The sequence below is a fragment of the Suricata suricatta genome, chromosome 4 (genome assembly GCF_006229205.1).
Source record: "Suricata suricatta isolate VVHF042 chromosome 4, meerkat_22Aug2017_6uvM2_HiC, whole genome shotgun sequence".
Lineage (NCBI taxonomy): Eukaryota > Metazoa > Chordata > Mammalia > Carnivora > Herpestidae > Suricata > Suricata suricatta.
The window spans coordinates 10,266,748-10,294,136 of NC_043703.1; positions in this window are offsets into that span (position 1 = coordinate 10,266,748).

Genomic DNA, 27,389 nt, shown 5'->3' on the forward strand with positions numbered 1-27,389 from the left:
GGCGTGAGAGAGCAGAATGTCTGAGCTCAGGAAGCATCAAGCATTTCAATATGGAGAGAGAAGGTGATAAATGCTGGAAAGCCTCTTAGAAAGATATGAAAGTCACATCAAAGAGATGAGACTTGTTCAGAAGACAATGGGAGATACTGACAGATCATTAATAGTAACTGACTTGATTGGATTTGCATTTTAGGAGGATTTAAGGAAACAGTGCCCCTGCTACTTTCCTTGTTGCTCTGGTCATGGGCTTAGACTATCACTTTTGGGTGTGGTTTTCATGCTCAGACTACAGAGACAGGCCAACCCTTCTGGGCGAGGGGTGCAGTTGCCGTGAAGGGAGTAGAGCCCCTGTGTCAGCCCTCTTGGGGAGAGTGAGATTCCGGAGGACGAATTGAGGTCTGAGAGGTTTGTTGTGGGATCGAAGGGAAAGAAGATTCTGGAAGCTTGGAGAAACTCCCTGCCTGAAGGGAAAATGTGGTCTCTGCCCTAGTTCAGGAGCACAGAAGCCAACAGGGAGCAACTACAGGTCTCAAAGAAGTTACTAGGTATCCCGGATAACAAAATGGCTCCTTGTATTGTCATTCTTTGTTTCTCTTATGGGCAGAAAAGGCTTTTTAAACGCTTCCATGTCAATGCTGGTCTCAGCTGTGAGATAGAAAATTAAACGAAGGGTCCATGTCCCAAAGTGGCAATAAGGAACTAGAGCTATAAAAGCCAGGAAAGTAGCAGCCGTGAGTGACAGCAATCCCATGGAGAAGCTAAATCTCCAGGACACAAGAGGGGGAGTATGAGACCCAGATAACCCTCCTCACCACCTCCTCACCAAGAAACTCTGTTATCATCTTCCAGGTAGACTGGGGTGTTACTTCATTTAGAGAGCCCAGCGGTCTTCAAAGTATGAGCCACGGACTACAGGGGACAAGCCCGGAGGCAGGAATCTCCATGGGAGGATTCACATCCAGTTAGGAGAAGATGGCGACCTAAGACAGTGGGCATGGAGGGGAAGGAGGAGAAACATTTATGAGGTAGACTCAACAGGGAATAACGACACAGGCCAGATGCTAGGAGCAGGGGGAGAGTAATGATCTTGCAAACTAGGATAAAGCGGGCACACACAGCAAGCAGCAGGAAAGACTCCTGAAGAGAAGAGAAGGAAATAATGGAAGCTAACTAGGATGCAGCCCTTCCTGGTCCATAGTCCCAACCGTTAAAAATGTGAGGGGTGCAGACTTGGTGGGAAATACAGGGACCCGCTCCTCTGGACAATGAGAATGAAAGTCATGCCATCTTTATATCTCCCAGGGTCAGCTTGCAGCTGTCAACATGTTTAATGAATGAACAGAAGAGAAAGGAACCTTCTATTTATTAGTGACTGAAAACATATCAGTCCAGGAACAGTGACAGGATTCAATCCCCTTTCAGTCTGGCTCCAAATCCTGTGTTCTTTCCACCACAGCATCCAGTGAACTGGGGTGCGGGTGGGGGCGCAAAGGGACAATTCATGGTTTTGTTTTGGCTTTGGCTTTTTTCCCCCAGTTGTTATTTTTTTTTAATTGGAAATATATCTCAATTTGGTTTAATTGGCACTGTTCTCTTAATGAAAGCCACATGCCCCATGGCAGACATAGTTCAGAAGGGCCAAGTGTCACATAGAGCAGGATGTGAACCTGAATTCACTCCCTTGCCTGTTCTGTCCCAAAACCTATGTTTTTTCCACTGCAAAAGGTAGGTTCGAAGCTTCTTACTTGTCATTTTCTTAGGCTCGACTTCCTCCCCTGCTTACAAGGACACCACAGTCTGCCTTGGCAGCACTGGGCAGGCTGAGTGAGACAGTGCACACAGAGAAGAGAGAGCAGCCTCTGGTCCTGAGCAGGTGTTCAGACCCACCCACTGTCAATTCATGTGGGAGGCAGAAGAGTGGCACCCAAAGGCCCCAGCCCTAACCCCCAAACCTGTGGTTGTGTTACATTATATGACAAACGAGACTCTGCAGATGTGGTTGAATTAGGGACCTTGGCATGGACCCAGACTATCCTGGAGTATCCAAATAGGAATGATGTAATCACAAGCATCCTTGAAAGTAGAAAAGGGAGGAAGAAGAAAGTCAGAGAGAATGATGTGAAGATAAACCGAGGTTGGAGACAGATGTGAAGTTGATGGCACTGCGGATGAGAACGGAGCCACAAGCAAAGGAAGTCACACAGCCTTTGAAACTGGAGAACAGAAAGAAACCATTCAGCCTTAGAGCCTCCAGAAAGGAACACAGATCTGCTGACATTCTGATTCTGAGTCATATCAGACTTCTGACCTATAGAACCAGAAGATAATACATGTCTGTTGTGCCACCAAGCTTGTGAAATTTGCTACATTAGCAACGGGAAATAAATATGTGAAGGAAATAAGGGTATTCTGTGGCTAGCTGTTCCATTGTGGTTAGCTTCTGCCTTGCCTCTTAGGAAGTCTACTTTGATCGAATATAAATTGTTCAGAGCTGAGACCAAGGCTTGCATATCTATATCCCCTGCAACCTTTCTCTTGGTGGAGTCCTCTGAGTTTGATTAATTGACCCTTTGGGTGAGTGAGTAAAATGCATCAAGATAAATAACCCCAGTGACAGTATCTGTAAATCTCTAGAAGCATCATTTTAATACTGTCTGTCTGGTGGCCTAGGGAAATTCTGCCAGTGCACCAGGTCTCTTGGAAATGCTTCTCGGGGAAGCACCTGTCCCCTTGCGACCTCTCTTCAGTCATCCCTTCCTACCAAACACAGGGGACTTGGTTTCTGGCATGATAGTTCCAATCAGGTGGCAAGTGAATTGACAGAGTTGGTTAACCCTTACTGAATCTTTTATGAGTCCAAACATCTAAGTGTGTCCAAGAAACTAGACATGCTATCCCAGTCTATACAATGATCGAAATGAAATTAGTGAAACAGAACATGCATGTGAAGCAACTAAAGAAAAGGTTTGTAGAAAGGAGAATGTGTCCCAGCAAGGCCAGGCTTATGGAGTCCTAGTGATGCCGCTTTCTGTACGTCTTTCAAGTCTTTCATTCTCTCCATCCACATTGTCATTAGGACCCTGATCCACACTGTCTCTCGAACAGTGGGCCACATAATCTCTCCCAACTAGTGTCCCCGCGTCTAGGCTGACCCCTCTCCAATCCGGTTCATACGCCCAGTTCCTGCTTCACTTCCTTCACCGGCTCCACCTTTCTTTGGAAGAATTCCAAACTCTTTAACATGGCTGCCAGGCTCTGCATTATCTGGCAAGTCTGATTCTCTCAGCCACCATTTCTACCTCCTTCCCTTCTCTTCTCTTCTCTTCTCTTCTCTTCTCTTCTCTTCTCTTCGCTTCACTTCTCTTTGCTTGTCTTCTCTTGTCTTCACTTGTCTGTCTATCTGTCTCTCTCTCTCTCTCTCTCTCTCTCTCTCTCTCTCTCTCTCTCTCTCTAAGCCCCTGAGGCCAATGTGGAGCTGAACAGGTTGTCACTGCCCAACTCCAGGGTACAAGGGGGCAATCACAAAGACTATGGTGCAAAAATCACCCCTATGGTTGTTCAGTGCCCAACCTACCCAACCATATACAATGGTTCTACACCACCCAGCACTAACCATTTAAACTTCTTTCATATCACAAACACAGTATGCTCATTTGCCTCTGGACCTTCACCTAAGCCATGCCCCCTGAATGAAAGACTATTGTCTTTGGAAAGTCCTTTCTTCCCAGCCATCAAGTCTGAATATCAGAGCTTATAAAAATAGTGTGGGGACCAAAAGAGACTAGAACACATAGCCCCTTCTCAGAGACTATCACTAAGACCCCAGCATTCTGGGGACCAAAGCCAAGTAGCGCTAACTTGGGATGTGAAAATATGAAGCCTTTCCACTCCTGAGGCCAGAAGGAGGAAGCAGTTATAAATAAGGCAGACTAAGCCCTGAGAAAATGAACAAAAGGCAACTAAAGAAAGATTATACAATGTTCAGGAAGAAACTGAGGGTTGAAGATCCTTAAGATGATATCCCTCTTATACCCATAACACCAAGCACAGAGCCAGACAGCCTAGTCAGACAGGCTTAGAGTCTTGAGGGAGGGAGTGAATGAGCCTCTGAGCCAAAGAGTGAGCTGCCTGGGACTTCCTCTCACGCACACCCAGAGTTGGGACTAGGCCTTAAGGTCAGGCTCCATTTGAGTAGCTGAGGATGCAGGAGAAATGGAAGTAACCATAGGGCATAGCAGAGGTATATGGTGATGAAGATATCTCTCCAATTAGGAAGACGGTGCCTGTCTTCAAAACCACTCTGACTGTGCCCTGACACCACTTTCCAAGATGTGAGCAGCTAGTCAGCTTTCTAGGGGCCAACGATCTACCTTCCTAAATTCAACAGAGGAGGAGTGTAGTAGACATGAGTGCTGCTCACCAAATATATCTAATTCTCCTTCCTTTCAGGGGACACGAGGATGCCCTTTCCAGCCCCCTCTGAACTCAGGCATAACCACATTACTTGATGGAACCGATGAAATGTGAGCAATGGTTTCTTGTATCATTTTGTGGGGGAAGCACCAGAGAGCCTGTACACATTTCCCTGCATCCCTTTTTCCTGTCTTGGTGTCCTTGGAAACGCACATCCAGATACAGTCTCTGAGCAACACAACAATATGAATGGACTTAATACCACTGAACTGTGCCCTTTAAAATGGTTAAGATGACAAATTTCATCCTATGTGTATTTTGCCACAATTTTTTTAAGCAACAACAAAATAGGGTCTCCATTAGCCTGGGTCCCTGTGTGACTACAATCTGCAAAACCCCTAGAGATACAGCATGAGCTGGAAATAATCTTGTGTTTTGTCAAGCCACTGAAATTTGGGGATTGCTTGCAATCTTGTTGCATTTTATTGAACCAGGGGTAAATTTAGTTTCCATCATCCCTTTTTGAATACCCTACCATTTCACCACTTACAACTTTTCCTGTTTGGAGCGCCTGAGTGACTCAGTCGGTTGAGCGTCCGTCTCCAGCTCAGGTCATGATCTCACCACTCATGGGTTCAAGCCCTACATCGGGCTCTGTGCTGACAGCTCAGAGCCTGGAGCCTGCTTCGCAGTCTGTGTCACCCCCTCTCTCTGCCCCTTCCATGCTCATACTCTGTCTCTGTTTCTCAATAATAAATAAATGTTTAAAAAAATTTTAACTTTCCCTGTTTAACTTTACCCCATTTATTAGAGTTATTAGAAACAGTGTACTAAAGAATGAGAAGAAAGGTTTTTTGATTTCATCTCTTTCTGACAGCATTTTTGTTATAAGTCAAAATCACTTCAACAATAAAAAACACACACAAAGGTAAAACACTACTTTAACATCAAGCCTTAAACACTGCAATCTAATCTCTATAAGACTCCTTCACTTGTATTTGTAATGTGCCCCATAAAACAATCTTGAGCTACGAATCATTCCTTGTTACCCCTACCCAAAAGGTGAGAACACTGATGTCCAGAGAGACCTTGAACAGGTTCTAGAACCAAGGGGCCACAGTTCCCTCCTATGTTTTCATTTTATTGCTAAACACCAGTGCCCTATAGTTAAGACAATATAACCAGCCTAAGAACCAAAGTGCTTTAAACTAAATTATAGCAATATATTGCAAAGCTTAGCACAGCCTTACAAATAGCTCATTGAACCAAGGCAGTTTGTTTGCAGGGTAAGCAAGCAGATTCTCTGCATAATACGGCAGTGCAGCTGACAACAATAGCAGCCACTAAAATAAAGGATGAGGCTGGGGAGAGCCTCATTTATAGACCAGTAGTAGACCCTAATGAAACTGCAGTGTGGCCCTACCATCCTCCTGAGAAAATTCCCCTTGAGGTTTTCCATGTGAATCCTGGGCATATTTATGAAGATCAAAGTAATGGCTTTTTAAAATTAATTACATGAATTTGTAGCTCAACAACATTGAGTGAAAGGCGGGTGTTGTACCCCATGCCTTGTTACAGCTGTACATTACACACATCAAAAGCCCAGGACGCTAGTGAGAGCACGTTCCCGGCTACCCCCAAGTAGCCGGAGGGAAGTGGAAAGAGTACAAAAGATCAGTCCCCAAAGTTGTTGTGACAGCTTAATTGTATTATGGTGCTCGGATAATTCCCATTTATTTGGCTTTTTCCTCAGAACAAACTATGACCCCCCAAGCACAGCTATTACCGGGAAAATAAGGATTCACAACTTTGATGGTTCTTCTTGTCCGCCTCCCTCCCCCCTCCAATGCAGCCCTGCTCAAAAGTCCCAGTAATTGTTGTGCGGCGGTCAGGCTTTCCCCAGCCTTCAGCATGCTGAGACCCGACAGCAACTAACTAATTGCAATTAAAATCTGCCACGTGAGTGGCAGAGAATAACATAAATTAATCAGTACATTAGCAGAATTACATTTAAATGTCCAAATGTGCCTTCAACATAGTGGGACATTTTAAATTATAAAGCAAAGTACTTCATTATGGATGCTGATATTTTAATGAGGAAATGTGATGTTTGGTTAAATAGGAGTACAATACAGAGACTTCCTTAAAATTAGCATCAATGATGCATTTTAATCCAAAAACCAAGTTGTGGTCTGTGTAATTCCTGCATTTCAATGTGGAAAAATTGCCTGGAGCTGTGGAAACAGTTGAACATCTCATTCTCTGAAGAATTAATAATTTCAGCTGTACTAACAAGCACTTTATGTAAATTGTTAGATAAATCACAGCAACAAATACAGGTTTTAGAACAGAACAGTATGGTTATCCTTAATTTATTCAATCATCAATTCCTGTATACTGAAGCTAGGGGATATGAAAGAATAAACGTACGAGGCGAAAAACACAAAACACAAAAAGAAAGGGAGAAAAGGAGAAAATGATGTCTTTGATAGCCACATACAGAGAGACTCTTGAATAAAGGTCCCAACCGGTTGTATAAAAGTCTTGTATATAATAATCTCTTACAATGAATATAAATATAAAAGATGGGTTACAATTTTATTGTTTGTTTTCAAGTACAGACAAAGCTTAGTAATCAATATATACACTGGAGCTTTAAAAGCCTTCCTTATAAAATACTTTTCTTATCTAATTGCATGAAACAGAGTCTATGAAATACATGTATATTTAAAGGCCTGTATCAGGTCATCTCTATAACTTGTACGTGTCACTTGAAGTTTATGGTGTTGGAGGCACAAATCCTGAGATAGATGATAGAAGCCGACCTCAACCTCGTTTGCCATTCCTGTCACAGGGGAGAGATGGGGCAAATCCAAGAAGGGGATTTTGTCTTCTGGACTACGCTCTAATTTTATTAGTCGTGAAACGACTTCTTGCTGGTTTCTACACTACATCAAAGCCAGGGCAGGTTTCAACAACTAAGAATACACGCAGAACAGCCACACTTATTGTACATAAGAGAAATCGAGTAAATGCAAGCACATGCATACCAGAAATGGACATGATAAGTGAGCAATACCAAACATAGACCAAATTAAAACAAAAAATAAAACCTGCCTTCCATGATACCCAATTTTAGCTTTGGAATCACCACCCACTCCCCATCTAAGCCCCACTTGCAATTCTCTGTTAAAATTGCCTTATTAACATGATTTTGTTCTTCTTTAGCAAAGAACAGAAGGTCTTAGTCTGCTCCTTCCTTGAGTTTCAGGAAAAAGATTGCTTTGGAAAGGAAAAGCAAACTCTCTTTCCAAAGCAATCTTTCTCCCTAAACAAAAGCCTTTCCCCAGTTGAAACACTACTGTGGGTGTCTTTTTGCCACAGCTGGGGGGCATTTACCTTCTCCCAGGTTGAGTTAGAGCACAACCTGGCAACCTGGCCTTTAGAAAGATACCAGGTCACCCACAGGCATAACCACTGATGATGCTGGATTTTACGTGAGCCCAGTGACTCTGGAAAACAGTGAAGGTTAAGGGACACCCTCATGCTTTGTGACTTCCTACAAAGAGCCCCTCTTTCTCATGTGACTTGGGTAAGACTCACAGATGCCCCCCTTGTTCACCTATGACAAGGCCAGACCCAAACCCTGCAATCCCCACTGCTGGCCTCATAAAAGATTAGCTGAGCTGATTGCTCCCAATGATGAAGAGGAACAAAATGCTTATCAACCAAACTTTGGTTAAGTGTCTCTCCTTCCTCCAGGCCCTTGAACTTTGGTCTACCCTCAGCCTGAGCAGTGCACAGCCCTCTGCGAACAGGCTGGCCTCACGGTCAAATAGTCTCTGATCCGTTATCCAACCATTTCCCTTACCTGGTCCTTCTAGCTTCATATATTCATCCCAATAAAAGAAAAATCTTTTTTTTTTTTGCCTGACTCTTAAGACACTTACATACATTAATAGCTTTCTCTCCCACTCCTGCAAACCTTTAGAAGAAAGTGCCTCCTTGATAAGTATATATTTGCTTTTCATTTGATACTAACAATAGCCAGGGGTGTCTAAGTGCAGAAGCTCTAAGCATTATCAAAATCCATATGAAGATATCTCATTATGTCCCATGTGAAATAAGAGTACCAAATCCCAGAATGGACTGAGACCACTAGAACTCACTACAGACAACAGGATTTTTTGTGTACTGTGAGAGTAAAAACGTAATCGTTCTGTTGGCCTGCCAACACAGCAACCAACTAATTACACCCATGCCAGTTTCCATTGACAATGGCCTGGGTCTAGCCCAAACAAAAGACTAGAAAAGAGTGAATATGTCTGTCCCTCCACAGCACCTGTGAGGGTAATAACCAACCCCAAATGGTTAGAAGGAGAAGGCAGGCACAAAGGGGGACGGGGTATTCATAGGCCAACCTGCGGAGCAGGTATAAGAACAGGGATGGTTACAAACACTATCATCGCATGCTGGGCTTAGGGCTACCTCTTCAAGTGTTGGCCATCACACCTGCATTCATGTCTGCATCCCTTACTATGTCTAGAAATCACATTCGTGTTTATGATATTTTTATATCCCACAGATCTATGTAAAAGACTTTTCAGGAAACAAAATAACTGTATTAATCAGATAATTTTCTCAGTCTACAAATTCAAGGACAGTATTCCATCTCCTCCAGAAATACCCATAAATGAAAGCCAAGGGGAGTGAAAACCACAGCTAAGAATGCTTTTCGTGTAGTAACTTGGAGGTTCGCTGCATCTGCTGGTTTGGGTTATTTTCCCATGAGACTATATTTATTACCAGCTCCATTTCTCACCAAGAGCAAGAAATGCTATTGAGCAAAGACAAAAGAAGTCACAGTGAAACTGAAAACAGATAAGTCCCAGTGTAGTTTATTTTTCCTCATCTTTCCTGTGGAAATGTTCTACTGTGTACACTGTTTAATAATCCAAAACAAAGCCTTGGGTGGCAAAGTAAACAGAGAAACAAAAGGAGAAGACTGCTAAATTCCGTTTTCAGAGCCCATGGGAACATCGAAAGCACTACGACTGAAAGCTTCAGAACACAGTGATAAATTGGTCACTGAGAGAAAAAACTAGGCAAAGTGAATGAGAATCATGTATATAAATAAAGAACCTTTGGTTGTGCGGTGCTGAGAAAACTGGAGCTGCGTGAGGTCATTTTAACTTCTCAATAATTAAAGTTATCCTCGCTGTAAACCTTCTGTGAACAGAGCAATATTCATTTTCCTCACCCTTTTTCCTTAGAGGGGTAGGTAGCTGGATGCAGAGAGGAGGAGGAAGCTCGTTGACCTAGAGGGGTCTGAGTGGCTCAGTAGGCTGAGCATCTGACTTCAGCTCAGGTCAGGATCTCATGGTTGGTGGGTTAGAGCCCCACATCAGGCTCTGTGCTGACAGCTCAGAGCCTAGAGCCTGCTTCAGATTCTGTGTCTCTTTCTCTCTCTGACCCTTCCCACTCATGCTCTGTCTCAGTTTATCTCTCAAAAAATAAATAAATGTAAGAAAATAAAAATTTTAAAGCTCTTTGACCCAGCCTAAGACTGAGGAAAAAGATTTCACTTCACTCACCCAGGCAACAACATTTTGTAAAAGTTTGTCCCAAATAATCCACAGAAGCACAGAGTCCCAGGGACTTTCACAACCCTGATTCCCTACTGTAGTCACCAATACTTTCCACCTTCTGACTCAGTGATTTCTGCCTTTTGCACCCGGAGTCCTAACACATGCTTGCTGTAGGATCATGACTGCGGTAACTCCTCCCTAGCACTTACTACACACCAGCCCTTCCACATGCTCTGTCTACACCACCCACCAAAGGGAGGGCCAGCCATGCCCACTGTAAACACAGGCTATCTGAGGCTTAAAGAGGTTAAATAAATTGTCTAAAGTCATCCAACTATGAAGAAAGGGAGCCAAGGACATAAGCTTGGGACTCTCTGGATCTTTGCTATTCTCTTACCATCTTCCCAGGACATGGGGCTCAGGACCTGCACCTCAGGGGTGTATAGAAGATGTTCCTTTCATGGGTCTGCAATCTAATAGTAAAATCTTGGTTTGCGAGCATACTATGTTCCGGAAGCATGCTTGTAATCCAAAGCACTTGTATATCAAAGCAAATTTCAAGAGCCATTGTCTCAGTTGTGATCATGTGACATTGGGCGTCACTACTACTCATATGCAAGACACGGCTCATTTATCAAGTTAAAATTTATCAGAGATTTTGCTTGTCTTGCAGAACCCTCATGCAACAAGTTACTCACAGTCCAGTTTCACTGTATTTACAAAACTCCTTTACCTGCATAATGTATTCTCCTTTGTCTCAGCTTCCGTAGCTAACTAATCCACCATCCACCACCATTCACAGGCACGTGCGCACACACGCACACACACACACACACACACACACACACACGGTAACACAGTGTTGATCTGGTTACAGCTGTGTCTTAAGTTAGAATCTGCTTTATTTCTTTAGGTTGATGTTCTCCCTGCACTAACCCATTATGTATAGTTTAACTATCAGAGGACAGTGCTCCCCCTCTTTTCTTCATGTTCTTGCTAGAAAGACTATTTCTTCATGTTCTCTATAATAGTTACTTAAAAAAAAAAAAACAATAGTATCACAGAAAGACTATACATAATGGGTTAGTGCTGGGAGAACATCAACCTAAAGAAATAAAGCAGATTCTAACTTAAGACGCAGCTGCAACCTTATGGTAAACACAGAATTAGTCATTGAATTACATCCCCCGCTCCAAAAAAAAGATGTTGAAAACCTAAAACCCCTGGTACCTGTGAATGAGATATTTGGAAATAAGGTCCTTGCAGGTACAATTAGTTCAGATGAGACCAGTAAGGACTAGGGTGCACCCTGGATCCAATATGACTGGCGTCCTTATAGAAAATACAGAGAGAGAGAGAATGCCACGTGGAGACAGATGCAAGGCAAGAAGGTGATCGCGACAAGACGGGGCAGAGACTGGAGTCCTGCTGCCGCCTCCTGAGAGGCACATGGAGACACCAGAAGCTGGAAAAGGACACTTCCCTGTGGGTCTCAGGGGGAACGGGGCCCTGCTGATACCCTGACTGCAGACTCTTAGCTTCCAAAACGGTGAGAGAATAAATTTTTGTTGTTTTAAGCCACCAAATTTGCGATGCTTTGCTAGGGTATTTCTAGGAAACTAACACACAGGGTGACTTGACGAGGCTGGAAGCAGGAACATTCTTTGGGGGCTTTTGTATTTGGCAGTTCCCTTACAGGACGGGAAGCACCAAGCTGCGGGCCAAGGTGGTTGTGGGCAGTGAAAATAGATAATCTGCTAAGAGGATTTCCTCCCATTAAATCATCAAGGAAAAAACTCTGCTTTAACAGATATTCAAATAGGAATTGGCCAGAGTCAGCCCTGAGTTAAGAACGCTCTGGAAGTCAGACTGGAGAGCCAGGGCCAATTGCTTTCTAGCAGCAAAGAGATTAAATTGCGCATCTGTTTGGTTTCTGTTTACAACTGCAACATTCTAATGTCCCTCATAACATGAGGTTTTGATAAAATTTTAACATCCCAAAAAACAGGATCTAAAGAATTAGATAATATAATCCAAAACTCTTATAAATGAAGGCAAAAAATAAGGCCCTGAGGAGTTGGGTTACAAAGAAGTTCACAGAACCAGATGGACACAGAGCAGGGCAGCCTCTCGGTGCACTTACAACGTTATTCTTCATCAAGACGGCAAAATAGAGGAGATTCCAGCCTTCAGACATCCAACAGAAGCCTCCAGAAGGAATGCATGAGGCAAGGCAAGCAGGTTGGGAACTGGCTAGTTTGCATAATTTCAGCAGGCTCTGGGGTGTAGAGGTTGTCCCTAATTGTCTGGTACCTGGCCCTGGGGTGACTGGGGTAGGTAGACAGAGGTCTGGAATGTAACCGCTCAGTAAGAGAGGCGGCTCCAGACTCTGGATTGGTAGGTCTGCGTGTGAAAGGCATATTCACAGGTGAGTCCATTGCTGTCTCTAGGGCTAACCAACCCTGGAGGGGGCAGCTCCTCCAGGGTCAGCAAGTCCTCAAGATCTCTAATAATCCAAGTACAGAAAATAAAAAGACATGATTAATACAAATGTTTAATCCCATCTCCACAGGCCCCTAGGAATTACCTGTTTGGTGGGCTGACCTAAAAACAAAAGTGTAGGACTTGAAAGGAGAGTTGAGGGTGAAAAGTGAGTTGGGAAACGAGGAGTAGTCTGGAATCTTTGGACACTAGATGCTTCAGCCCTCTCCTGAGAACCTGCAGGGACCAGGAAAAGCCCGGGCATGTGGATGAGGAAGATGCCGGCAGGTTAGGGAACCTTGTGGGTGACCAGAGCCCATCTCAGCACCCGTAGGAAAGAAGAAGGACACCAAAACAATCAGGACTGACATCCTCCAAATTTCAAATAACTCAGCACTACTGTAGAGGTGACTTTACCAAGTCAACATTATGGATGCTCTCAAGTCAAAAAGAAAGACTCGATTTGCCATATCGTTAGGTACAAGTAAAATTATATCTAGGTCATTAGCATGAATTTTTTCACTACTGTACATTTATCAGGATGAGTCAGAGGTATCACATACTGAAAGGTGAAAAATGACCTTTTCACAAATTAAATTTTAGGATTCCTCCTCCTCAATTTAAAACGTCCTTGTATTTAAAATATTCTTTACCTGTGGGATTAGAAAGTCCTGGAGAATTGTTAGTGCCCTTGATGATATAAAGGTAGTTACTCTCTGGATAATCAATCACTATGAAATAGCTAAATAGCTCTGGAACAGAGCTCTCTGAGGTGGTCATTCTTCGGAGATTTCTCCCAGGAAGTTCAATTCCTGCTCTAGAACATATAGGAAGGGGATAAGGGCACAGAGGAGCTCTGTTCCAGCTACTCAAGATGCCCCTGTCAGGCAACATCGTGTCCTGTCAGACTGTCCCACGGGACTGAGATAGAACGCCCTGGACTCTTGTAGCCCAGCAGCAGGTGACTTTTGAAAGCAACTGCTGACCCAAGATTCAGAAAGACAGGAATCAATGGCATACGACTAAATGGAACTGAAGAGGGCAATTGAATGTAGTAAGTGCCCTTTTCCTTTGGTCACAAAAGTAAAACAAAATTTTTTCTTTCATCTTGATCTATCTTTTCCATCTAGAACTTAGCAGGCTAATCTTGTGCAAACTGCAAGAAAACACCTATTGAATGTGTCTTGCTCCAAGTCCCTCTTCAGAACTCAGAGGGAATATTTTATGAGAAGTCTTAGTATAAGTTATAAGCTAATGAATTGACAAGGGAACTTAAGGATCATGAGTCTGCTGAATATTGATTGGCTTTGTCTGCAAGACTATTCCAAACTATCAAGTTCCCTTTATTGAGTCCCTTTAGTTCTCATGGCAATGTGGTTATCTGCCTAGGTTCAATATGAATCTGTAATGATATAATTGGATAAACCAAATTATTCACCATTCCAGAAATGTCTCATGTAAATCCCATTTAATTGTGGATGAGCAGCCCATTATTAAGGAACAAGGACTGTACTTCCTGTGTGACAATGATGCCTACAAACCCTCCAGGGAAACTGCCCTAATGCCTGATCTGTACGGAGCTTACAGAGTCCCAGCCTTAAAAGATGTCAAGATCAAGGGGGCCTATGTGGCTCAATCTGTTAAGCGTCTGACTTGGGCTCAGGTCATGATCTCTTGATTTGTGAGTTCAACCCCCCATAGGGCCCTGCACTGACAGTGTGGAGCCTGCTTGGGATTCTCGCTCTCTACCTCTCTTTCTCTGCCCTTCCCCCACTTGCATGCACACAAGCTCGCTCTCTCACTCCCTCTCTCTCTCTCTCTCTCTCTCTCTCTCTCTCTCTCTCTCTCTCTCAAAATAAATAAACTTTAAAAAATAAAGAGGTCAAGATTTGCACCTCCTGGTAGGCTAGATAGGTAGCCCATTTGCTGGTATAAGCTGTTTGTGTCCTAAAATTCATATGTTGAAATCTTAACTCCAATGTGATAGTATTAGGAGGTAGGAATCTTTGAGAGGTTATAGGTCATAAGGGTGGAGCCATCACAAATGGGACTCTCTTGTCCTTCCACCAGATGAAGACACTACAAGAAGGTGGGCGTACATAAAGTAGAAAGCAGCTCTCACCAAACAATCATCAGGCATGGGGATCGTGAATTTCTTAGCCTGGACACCATGAGAAATTTCTGTTGTTTATAAGCTACCAAGTTCATGGTAATCACCATGGCAGCCTGAACAGTCCACAACAAATGAGGAATCTCAGAGAAAGAAGAAAACCTTAGAGATACAGATACAGCAAGAGGAAACCCGGTAAGTGTTCTTGGTTCCTGGACTGGACATAGATGAGCAAATAAAGGCCATATAGAATATGCCTGGCATAATAAAAGTGATCAAAAATATGATCTCTGGGGCGTTGTAAGGGGGTCACACTCACAAGTTCACTCTTTAACCCTAACATCTTATGACTAAGCTCAGGACAAGCAGGTATTTGCATAATATCATTATGCCTTTCTGTATCTATTTTTTGTCAACCAAGCCATCCAAATAGAACAGAACATCAAGTTAATTATGCTAAATCATAAAATCTAGAATAGATATATTTTGTCGAATTCATGCCATCACGGTAGGATTTGCTCACAAGAAGACCTCAAAAAATAAAACTGGCATTCTTATCCTTAGTTTAGGTCTGTCTCATACAGCAAGATGGCAGCTAGCACAGCTCAGAAAAGATTTACACTTTTAAAAGCCATGCTTTCCCAGAGATAAGCCTTGAATTACAGGGCCATTCGAAAGCCTTACAGACAGAGATAAGCTGTGATCGTGTTTCCTATTATCAGAGACAAGACTTTAAATCAAAACAGAACTGTCAACTGCTATATAATAATTTGAACTATAAGTACAGCCTACTCTTCATTCTGGGGGCCCACTCACTCTGAAATCTTGCTTTAGGCATGCAAAACTCCAGCAGATTATCAAAAATTGAATGTTGTTTTTTGTTTTGTTTTGTTTTTAGTGGGGAGAGGCAGGATAGCTTTCAAAAAGAAACAATGACAAATTGAATTGGGAGGAATTCTCTCAGTGGAGAGAAGGTAAAAGCGATTAAAAAGGTAACTTCCCAACCATCATGATCAACAACTCAAACAAGGTTTGTAGGGCCTTAATTGTGGTGGTTAAAGAAAAACGGGGGAGGGGCGCCTGGGTGGCTCAGTCGGTTAAGAGTCCGACTTCGGCTCAAGTCATGATCTTATGGTTTGTGGGGCTCAAACTTGTGGGTATGAGCCCCGCATTGGGCTCTGGGCTGACGGCTCAGAGCCTGGAGCCTGCTTCAGATTCTGTGTCTCCCTCTCTCTCTGACCCTCCCCCTCTCACAAACGTTAAAAAAAATTAAAAAAAAAAAAGAAAGGAAAACCAGGGGTGGGGGCTGGTAAAGCAGGAAATCGATTTTATTCAGGAACTACCAATAGGGGAAAAGAGAACTCAATTTAGAACTGGCTCAATTCCAAATAGAGCATGGACCAGTGGGGATTTATAGCCGAGGTGGAGAGTGGGGACAGTAAGTGGGAAAGTACCAGGTGGAAACATCAGGGGCTGGAGGGATCTGGTCAGACGGACCCAGCAGGACTCCTGCTGAAGGCGGACCCGGGTGGTCACAGATCGCCAGGGAAGGGTGGAGAGTGAAGAAACTTCACCAGATATCCAGGGGGATCAGATATGGAGGGTGGAGATTGACGCTAGACTGACTTAGCAGATTCTTTCTACAACTGGGCTCTACAGGACAAGGCTCAAGGACAGTGTTGAGAGGAAAAGGGGCTCAGAGAGGCCTGCCTAAAATTTGGTCATTGAGAGACTGTCGGGGGTGCCTAGGTGGCTCAGTCGGTTAAGTGTCAGACTCTTAATTTCTGTGCTAGCAGGGAGGAGCCTGCTTGGGACTCTCTCTCTCTCTCTCTCTCTCTCTCTCTCTCTGCCCCTCCCCCACTCACATTCTCTCTCTCTCTCTCTCTCTCTCTCTCTCCCCTCTCTCTCCGTGCCTCTCTCAAAATAAAAATAAATAAACTTTAAAAAGAGAGAGAGAGACCGTCAGTTGTCAAGGAGCTGTGCTGGCGATCCCCTCCAGGCTGTAGAGTCTCTGCACAAGTTACCCTGACAACAAAATCTCCCCCAACTTGGAAACTTCCGCTGCCTTGAACATGGAAGGTCATAAAGCAGTCTGTAACTCATGGTGCCTCCCTTTGGTTCTGCAGTGTAGACAGGTGTAGACAGGTAGACTCAGTCAAGAGAAGGTGCTATTTACCCAAGAGGAAGCCAAGAGCAGGAGGGAAAGAAAGGAAAAGGAGAAAATGGGGCAGGAAGCTGAGCAATCAGGAGGAATGACCGGAGTCTGTCAGTGCTCACCCGCTCATTCAGCTTCTCTGCTATTAAAACAAATTCAGGGGATCCTTAAACTCCAAAGACCACCTTCTATGGGGTGGTTTCCTAGAAGAATTGCCCTTCTTCTCCTAACTCAACACAACAATTCCAGGGAGAAGGAACACCCCAGAAAGCCAAACCACAGACTGCATTCTGACCCAACTTTGACTTTGATGGCCAGCACAAAAATGAATAGTGCTGCCTTGACTCTAGCAAGGGGTAGATCAGCCCGGTGGCTTGTGGCCGCCTGCCTCCTCAAAGTGCTGGCCTCCAACCAGCAGCGACTCCCCATCAGTACCCTGCGGAAACTGTGGATGGACCCATCCTGGGCAGCGTGTGTCACATGAACCCTTAAATCTGGAGAGAAACTCGACTTGAATGCTTAGACACAAAAGAGTGAAGCAGTGTATATTATCCCTTTGCTACTAGGTAGAGAACCAAATACAGTGACTGAAGGCCAGCCGTTCTGGAAAGGTACTCAGACCTAAAGACTTAACCATTAGCCATTTCTGAGTGCACTGGATCCTATCAAATGGAAGCTGGTCTGCCCTAAGCTGCCTGGCTTTCTCTCATTGAATCTTGATACTGGGTAAAACTGAAAAACTGATCAAAAAGACTATTCAGGGGCACCTGGGTGGCTCAGTCTGTGAAGTGTCTGACTTCAGCTCAGGTCATGATCTCACAGTTCATGAGTTTGAGCCCTGCATCAGGCTCTGTGCTGACAGCATGGAGCTTCAGATCCTCTGTCCTTCTCTCTCTCTCAAAATAAATAAACTTCAACATAAAAAATAAAAAAAGACTATTCATAGTTACTAGCTAATGTTTATTAAGTACTATCAAAGAAAAACTTACCAGGACTCAGTGAGTAGAGACTTCTGTTCAAAGGCTTATTGTGTGGGATGGAAAGGGGTTATTGCAATAGGGGGAGGGAAATTCCTGCAAGAGGGGACCAGTCCAAGCACAAGGTCTGTAAGCAACTCAAAACCAAACAGAAAAAGGGTTTTCTTTTATATGGTAAGGAGGCAGGCAGAGATGGGCAGAACCTTTGGAGGAGAATCTGGGCAAGTAAGGAGAATTGACCAATGGGGTCTGACTGGAAGAGGGTCTGGCTGTGGCCAGCTGATTGCCAGGAGAAACTAATAAGGAGGACAGGGTCCCTCTGCTCTGACTTGAGGATAAGCAATGTGCAGGATCCTGTAGCAAGGACAGAATTCTGACCAAAATTTGGCAAAGACAAAGCCGAGGGTAAGAAATGGGGAATCATGAGCACCTAGTCTGTGCTTACCATATAGTGAGCACTGTGCTAAAATCCCATGTGAAGAAAGGGCTTTGATTTTCCCCGTTTTGCAGAGGCAAAACAGATTCTGAAAGTTCAAGCAATTTTCCCAGAGTCACACAGCTGGTAAAATCTCTACAACTCTGGTTACCCAAAGGGAAATAATCAGAAATATGGTATGTGGATGGTGATATGGGGAAATTGGATGTTTTCTTTAACCTCACTCCCTCAATAATATTCAACACATGTTTGGGGGTGAATATAATGACTAAAAGGTGGAGAGGAGGTATAGTCTATAAATTCACCCCATTTAATCTCATGGCGTCTTTCCATAACTGATGTCATACAATTGATACTTTTGTTATCCTTTTAAATCATAAACTAAGTCGACTGTGGCTGAGCTTTTTCTCCCCAGGTTGTCTACTAAGCTGCACCAGGACACCCCAGACCATCACGGGAAGTCGAGGCTAAAGGAATGGATCACGCCTACACACCTTTCTCCAGAGATGGCCTGGGAAATGGGGGATGGGCAAAGACTCCTCCCTGCCAAGGCCACCCTCTAAAGGGTATGCACCCAGACAGTGGATGCCTTGACCATACAATTTCAGCCACAGTGACTTCTACACTTTGAGCCCGTCCTTATGGCCAGTCACCCACATCATCATCAATACGACAGAAAGATCTTTAGACGGGCACTTCTATATTCCCCTGACCTGAGGGAGGCTGGCAGCTGCCCAAGTAGATATGAGCAGTCTCTCAGCTGTCTAAAACTCCCTTGATTAATGACATTGAACTGAGTGCACCTCCACTCATCTAAGTGGAATAAATACACATCTCTGTGCCAGGCTGGCTACAAAGAAACTCAGTTGGAGGTCCATACAGAAAAAAACCTCAACTCTGGTCCTTGAAAGTCCCACACCCAGATAGGTTTGACACCTTTAAGCCACTAAATCCAAATTATAAAGTCTTATCCCTTATGCACCCCCTTCAAAAGTAATCCATGTTCAGAAGGGAGTGTTTTCCAATGGACTGCACACAGCTCCTAGCACTTTCCAAGCTCCTCCTTGTGCAAATGCCCTATGGAGGCATCCTTGAGTTCACGATTCCTGCCCAGACATCTCACCTCTACAAGACGGGGCAGTTGAATATGAATGAGGTCTCAGAGATTCTGTGTTACAGCCTGATACAAATTTACCTGAACTCTGATAAGAGGAATGTTAATTACACCTGCTCATACTTGACTATAAATTCCATGAGGTTGAGAGCAGACCCACATGGTTCACCATTGTTTCCACATTGCTGTGTAATGTGCCTGGCACCTGCTAGCAATTAATGAGGTTTGTTGAATGAATAAAAGAATGAAGAAATGAAGGTATCTTGCCTTTAGGTTTTTGTGAATATCAGTTAAAATCACATGTAATTTGTAAATGACATTTCTCTGCAAATAATAGCTAAAAATAAATGAGCAGTTGTTACTCTCAGAGGTCTCTACTATAGGCATGGTTTATTACAAAAGTTAAAATGAACCATATTCACTGTGGAATTTATTCCCCAGAAAGCACATTTTTCTCAAATGATAAAAATGGAAGAAACTCCTCATTTTGAAAGGCTCACTATTTAAGTCACTTGTATATGATAATAAACACACTTTATATTAAATACATAAATATCATAAATACCATAAATACCATGTGCAATGAATTACCACTGAATTAAAAGCAGTTTCAATCTGTAGAATCAGAGTCTTACAAACAAGAGTCTGGCCATGTTTCTTCTCCACTGAACAAACACATACACAAACACACCCACGCACAAGTCAAAAAGAGAAAGTCTGTAAGCCATTGTTAGGTGCTACAAGCTGGGGAACAAACTTGTTATTCCAGAATAAAGAGAGAAATCACTACAAGCAGCAAACGATGGCTACAGTTAGCCATCTCCCAAAACATTCCCAGAAACAAGCCATCCTATGGTGTGAAGGGGAGAAACCTTACTGATGACCTGGAGTGTCCAGAAGTAACCATCATAAAATGCAACTAAGATAAATTAAGCTGTCATCATACCTATGACACATAGGAAACATGGAACCCTGAAATGGAAATTTTCTGTAATTCATAAGAAATGTTACATAAAAGAGAATACTGGGGCTTAGAATTTTTCAGCATTTATGCTGCACAGTCCCAGGAAGGAAAACACCGTGCCTCATGGTCATTAGGTAGGCACTCTATAACAGAGAAAAGCCTCCAACAGCCAATAGAATTCTCCATCTCAACTCATATTGATTCCGCGCTAAGCAAGCAACCCTGGAGAATGAGTTTCTTCACTAAATGCCCAGTACCGGGAGTGTTCCCTAGATTTTTCTTCTTTCAGGCTATCACGGGGCTTTTCCTGGAACATATGCTTCACATGTAATATACGACATTATCGTGTTCATGCTCTCCTCCCTGGACAGACCATGTGGCCACCGCCTGGGAGCCAAGAAGCTGACAGCTGGCAGACAGCCAGAGCCACTCAAGAGCAAGCTCCCTCCTCTTCCTCTCCCTTCTGGAAGGAGACTATCTCCTCTCCACAATTCCTCCTGCCCCAGCTGGTCTAGGAAGTCAGATCTGGGGTTGTATCCAGATCAAGGAGGTTGTTTGTTGTGGTCTTGGGAGTGGGGGTGCTATGTGGTCATCGTTTTCCTCCATTCCTCGACATCTGCCAGGGTGCTGACAAATACGCCATTTGGTTGCCTTCCTTGGCAGCTCAGTCTTGCTGAGGTCACAGCCTGAGGACAGCCTCTATTCAGAGCAAAAGTAGATTCCTCTCTGCTAGACACTGTGTGAGAGGTATTTTTCATTCATTACAGAAATTTCTGATTTCCAGCATATATTTTTTAAACCACAGCAGTAGGCATTTTTAGCTTGTAGAAGTATCAAGCAGATTAAGCTCTCCAACTTTGGGAATCAGTTGTTTGATATTCCTCATGGTAATTTCACATAAACCCATAAATGGAAGGTTTATGAGGACAGAAGCATCTTCTAACTTCAGAGCTGTTTGGCCAGGGAATGAGCTGTTGTAAGAGGTGATGGGTTTCTTGTCAATAGAACAGGTTGCTAGTCAGCAAGCTAAGCTCTCAGATTCCTTATAAAAAGGAATATATAATTATTATGTTTATGGATATTTATACATATATTTAGAATAGAAAAATGAAAAGCCCATGTGGCAAGTTCAATCATAAAACAAATAAGTAAACAAAATGGAAAGGGAAACTCTCCTCGGATTACCACGGCCACTAGTCCTTGAGGGGAAGCAGTGCAGTTAAAGGCAGGTTGGGCAACACAGCAACCTTTGTGGATCTTCCAATGAGTCTTAGAGAACTGTTCTAGAATGTTCCACAACAAAAGCCTGGTCCTTTGTCACATGTTCCACTTCTGGGTCAGTACAGAGATGTCCATATCCTTTGTTTAGCATCAGGACTGAGAGGGGCTTCAGCCCATAAGCGGAATGAAAAAGGAGCCCACTGGGGCACCTAGATGGCTCAGGCGTAAAGCGTCCGACGTCGGCTCAAGCCATGATCTCACAGTTCACGAGTTTAAGCTGCACCGGATCAGTCTCTATGCTGAAAGCTCTGAGCCTGGAGCATGCTTCAGATTCTGTGTCTCCCTCTCTCTCTGCCCCTTTCCCACTTCCTCGCACACATGCGTGTGTGCTTTCTCTCTCTTTCTCTCTCAAAAATAAACATTGAAAGAAAGAAAGAAAGAAAGAAAGAAAGAAAGAAAGAAAGAAAGAAAGAAAGAAAGGGAAGGAAGGAAGGAAGGAAGGAAGGAAGGAAGGAAGGAAGGAAGGAAGGAAGAAAGAAGGAAAGAAAAAGAAAAAAGAGACCACTGTGGGATTTGAGCAAAGATTCAGAGAGACGATCATTAAGAATAAGGACAATGGGGCGCCTGCGTGGTTCAGTCGGTTGAGCAACCAACTCCTGATTTGGGCTCAGGTCACGATCTCATGGTTCCTGGGATGGAGCTCCGCATTGGGCTCTGTGCTGACAGCACAGAACCTGCTTGGGCTTCTCTCTTTCCTTCTCTCTCTGCCACTCCCCAACCCTCTCTCAAAATAAATAAACTTTAAAAGAATAAGAATAAGAAGGAGGTGTGCACAGTGGGAACTCATCCAAAGTGGCATCAGCAGCACTTGATGCAAGACAAGACAGAAGAGAGGGCACACACCCATGAGAAAGAAAGTTTTCAGTCCTTCTTTTTGTCCTGATTCCTAAAGAATCAGCAGTTTCCCCTCTCTCCTCTTTCAAGGAAAGCACTTACCTTATTAAAACAAAAGTCAAACCTTCAAACTTAGTGGTCAGGGAAAAAAAAACCTCAAACTCACCATGAGGAGGCACAACTGACCTATGGGGTTGACCCCAATCCCTGAGTGCTCTTCCTCTCTGGCCTTGACCCCCAGCAGGAACACGCTGCTCCCTGACCATGGGTTCAGCTTGCTTGGGCAGCTCTCTGCAAGCAGAGGCAGGCTGGGCCAGTCAGAGGGAATTCAGGAGGCATGGGACCCACAGGGCTTCCCAAGGGCAGGCTTCTTGTTCTCAGATCCTCGCCTACCCCACCTACTGGGTAAATTATCACCAGAATAGTGTAGCACTCTTGCCAAGTGCATATCAGCCCATAATCTTTGATATTAGTCTCCTTGGGTTGCCGTAATAAAGTCCCACAGACTGGGGGAGCTTTAAGCAACAGGAATATTTTTTCCCTCTAAGTGGCCATGCCCTGTGCCCATGTCAGAGGACTTTACCCTGTACGAGCCAACAGCACGGTCATGGCCTTCCTAAGACAAGGTTTGCATACCTAAGTCAGCCGGAATATAAGGTCCTCTTTTCCCCAAATTACTGGCTAACCAAATAAGTCACAGAAACACAAATCCCTTCCAATTAAAAACAAATAAGAACGGAGGATGTAATCTGATGGTGGAAACCAAAGCTGCAATGTGAATAGAATATTATCTTTAATACCCAGCTTGTGGTTGATAAGTTGATAACCTTGGTTAGCCCAGTTATTGGGCTGGATATTGTTAAGAAGCTATTGACATGGTGTGGACAAAACAGGCTTATCACGGGGTCATGGCCGTGGAAAGCTCAGAAGTCATTCAGTGTGTGTCCTGCTTTCGTGCCCCATCCTAACCACTGGTGTTTAATGCCACCTGTTGTTGTTATTATTATTGTGAGGTTTTTGTTTGTTTTGAGGTTTATCTCCTCCCGGGTGGGGATGCGGGGGGCGGGGAGGATGCTCTTGTTCCTGATTTAGATCTACTTTCCCAGTCTGTCTCCAGTTGCCATGTTCCAAATTCCCAGCTTGAGGAAGTCGAAATAACGGTCACGCCGTCTGATTCCTCACTGTTCAGATCAGAAAAGACCCACTACTGGTATCAAGTTACGTATTTGACACGGCTTGACACAAAGCTCAATATTTCCTGTCAGTTAGATGGAATCTGTAAAGAAATATTCGCAAAGATACTATCACTTTGGTGATACAGTCCCAAGAGGACCTGCGTTCTCTCTTCTGAGAATCACATCATCGTAAATTAGGACTCAATAGCATAAAATACGCATTGAAATCATGTCCTCCAAAAAATATTTTATTGAAACATTTCCTTTAAATATGATCACTCAACTGCAGCAAGAAGAGGTTCTGGGCAAATTATAACCTCAAGAGTCAAATCCTGACACAGGTCTGTTTTTGTAAGGCTTCACCTTTTTAACCAGTTATAAGCTAAACAAAGAAGATGAGGCATAGACCATATATATAGACAGCAAAGCCCTTTAGGGAAAAATTTTACAGCCCCTGACCTACAGTGTCATAGACTAAAGATGTAACCGCAAGTCCCTCTGCTATCAATATACCAGTTGCCATTCACATTTCCAAGTGAAAAATTGAGGCAATTCACCTAAACACATCAGAGAAAGGGAGAGAGGTATATATAATCATGTTGTTGGCCATTGACCCTATTTGTTCTTGGCATATTGACAGTTGGTAAAAGGCACATAAGACGATGCTTTTCTGCTCTACTAGAGGGAGGGGGACCTCCTCCATCCCACCCCGCTAACAGCCCGCACACAGTCCCCGCTCATCCTGGTGGTAGTGATTCCATGTTCACTGCTCTACTTTGAGAAAGCAGCCCCTGCCACCGGGCTGATGCCTTTACTACAAGCAAGCATCTTGGAGACACGGGACAGTTCTGGGGCCCCTGGCAAAGCCCCAACCTCCAGAGATCCTCATATACCATGAGAGCTAGATCTGTAGCCATTTATCTACTTAACTGCTTGGATCAGAAAAGTTAATAAATCTGCTAAGTTTCTCAAGATCCACATATGAATGAAAACATATGGTATCTGTCTTTCTCTGACTGACTTATGTCAAACTTAACAGAAGACCATGGGGAAAGGGAAAGGGAAAAAAAAAGTTACAGAGAGGGAGGGAGGCAAATCATAAGAGACTCTTACATACAGAGAAGAAACTGAGGGTCCTAGATAGGGGGTGGGGGAGAGTGGAAAGTGGGTGATGGGCATTGAGAAGGGTGCTTGTTGGGATAAGCACTGGGTGATGTATGGAAGCCAATTTGACAATAAATTATATTTAAAAAGAAAAGTTAATAAAGCTTTTCTTACTTCCCCAAAGGCCAAGCCATTACATCCTAGAATAGGTACCAAAGTTAGCTCCAAAGGTGTTGGGGAGATTGGAGCATTATCATTCTGGACATAAAATCAAGTCACATAGGGCTACCTGGTTCCTGGAGGGATTTTATTTCCATAACAAAAGGGTTAAGAAAAGCTTCCCTTTATAAGCAGAGATTTTTCTACCCCCCCCCCACCTATGAAGTGTCCACTACTTACACAGGAAAAATCTCCATTGGCTCTTGTATATCACCCAGAAGTGACAAGGGGTTGACACATCTATATTTACTGAGAAATAATACGAAATCTCTCTGGGCTTCCAGGTTAGTACACACGTGGAGATTCAGGGTAAGAAGGAACCTGAAAGGGCATGAAAGTGAGGCACCCTTTCCCCGTGGCTTGCCCAATGCGCCTCTTTCCATCTGGCTGTTCCTGAGTTATGTCCTTTCATAATAAACCGCTGATTTAGAGTCACTTGTTCCTGACAGTCGTGAGAAGGCATGCTGAGGAACAGAGTTAAACGCACACACCACCATGGCAGCAAAAAGTGACAAGTTCATTTTTTTTAATGACATGTTAAAGCTTTGATCCTCAATGACAAGCACAAGATAATGAGCACTAAAGGAAGCAGTCCTCAAGGGAAAAAAGCCTTGACTTGCACAATGGATTTAGACAGTCAGTGTCCAGGGGGGGTCGAACTTTGACTTGTCTTGGAGTATAGATCTACTTTGCCAATGGTGTGGAATATGCCAAAGGCTCTGGGCAGAACACAAAAGGACACTCTACTTTGAAGACCATCCAGAGTTGCAAGATTCTGAAGGTGTGTGCAACTGGACGGAGAAGAGAGCAGGGCATGGCTGTGAGCTCTACTTTTGCCATGCACTTCACACAGGACTTACAGGGCTACTAGTTTCCAACACGGCAGTGTAGCTCTGTTTTCTTTATTCTGCTGGACTCTCTGTGCGGGTTTCTATGCATCAGATGAAACAATCCCTTTTCCAGTTTGGAAAGAGCAGTCTCCTCTAGGAGATAAATCTTACCAGTCAACTCTACCTCCACTCCTGGTTGTCCTCAAAGACCTGTGAGCGTCCACACAGCCTATTTTATTTTTCATGGCTCCCAATAATGGAGGCCATACCAAGACCCATCAGTGTCCCAGAAGGTCGATCTAAGTCAGTGCCTGGATTCAGGCCGGCCAGAAACCAGCCCCTCAGCAATACCTTTTAAAGTGTGCAAAAACACCTCTGGTGGGAATGCAAACTGGTGCAGCTACTCTGGAAAACAGTATGGAAGTTACTCAAAAAATTAAAAATAGAGCTACCCTATGACCCAGTAATTGCACTACTAGGTATTTATCCAAGGGATGCATGTGTGCTGTTTTGAAGAGGCACATGCAGGCCAACGTTTATGGCCGCACAATCGACAATAGCCAAAGTATGGAACGAGCCCAAATGTCCATGGGCAAATGAATGGATAAAGATGTGGTATACATACAATGGAGTATTACTCAGCAATCAAAAAGAATGACATCTTACCATTTGCATCTACGTGGATGGAACTGGAGGGTATTATGCTAAGCGAAATTAGTCAGAGAAAGACAAATATCACATATATGACTTCACTCACAAGAGGACTTTAAGACACAATACAGATGAATGCTAGGGAAGGGAAGCAAAAATAATATAAAAACAGAGAAGGGGACAAAACATAAGAGACAAATATAGAGAACAAACAGAAGGTTTCTGGAGGAGTTGTAGGAGGGGGATGGGCTAAATGCGTAAGGAGCATTAAGGAATATCCTCCTGAAATTACGGTTGCACTATATGCTAACTTGGATATAAATTTAAAAATAATAAGAAATAAAAATTTAAAAAATAAACTATACAAAAACATATAGTCCTGTGGGGCTGCAAGGATCAGCCCTGCAGGTGCCCATTGCCAGCGCCCACCCCACCCCATCCCTGGGGCAGCCCCTGGCCTCCCCCGCGAATGGCGAGGAGGGACCCCGCCCTAAACTTGAGGCATAGACGCATGCGCTGTACAGCTAGGACCCGGATGTAAAGCCAGTGACCCAGACACATACCCGGCCCAGAGGTAACACCAAAGCCTCAGGAGTAAAACCCTAGTCCAGATGCCAACCAGGCGAGGCCTGCGGGGGACACGGCCCTGGGACCGGGACACCGTGAGGAGCCGGGTGCATCAGCCCCGTCGCCCCTGCACCCGCAGGGGCCGCCTACCGCTGCAGGGTGAGTCCTCACGTGGGCTCAGGGCTGAGGGCTCGAGCTGGAGTCTGGAGGAGGGCGCTGGGGTTTCCAAGCAAGAGGTTTGGGGGCTCCTACCGCAGGTGCAAGTCCCTCAAGTTGGGGTGCCCACGAGAGCTCAGGGCCTCAGTCCCTTCCCGGCGCTCGAAGGGCCTCACAGGGGCGCCTGGCAGCCGCTCCTCCCTGCTTCCAGTGCCGTAGGCCATGGACGGTGCTCCACTCGGCCTTGTGGGGTGGCGCGCGGAGGCCTCTGGGTCCCCCTGCGTCGCCACGTGGCCCTCCGGAGCCGGTCCAGACCCTCCCTCACAGGCTGTGA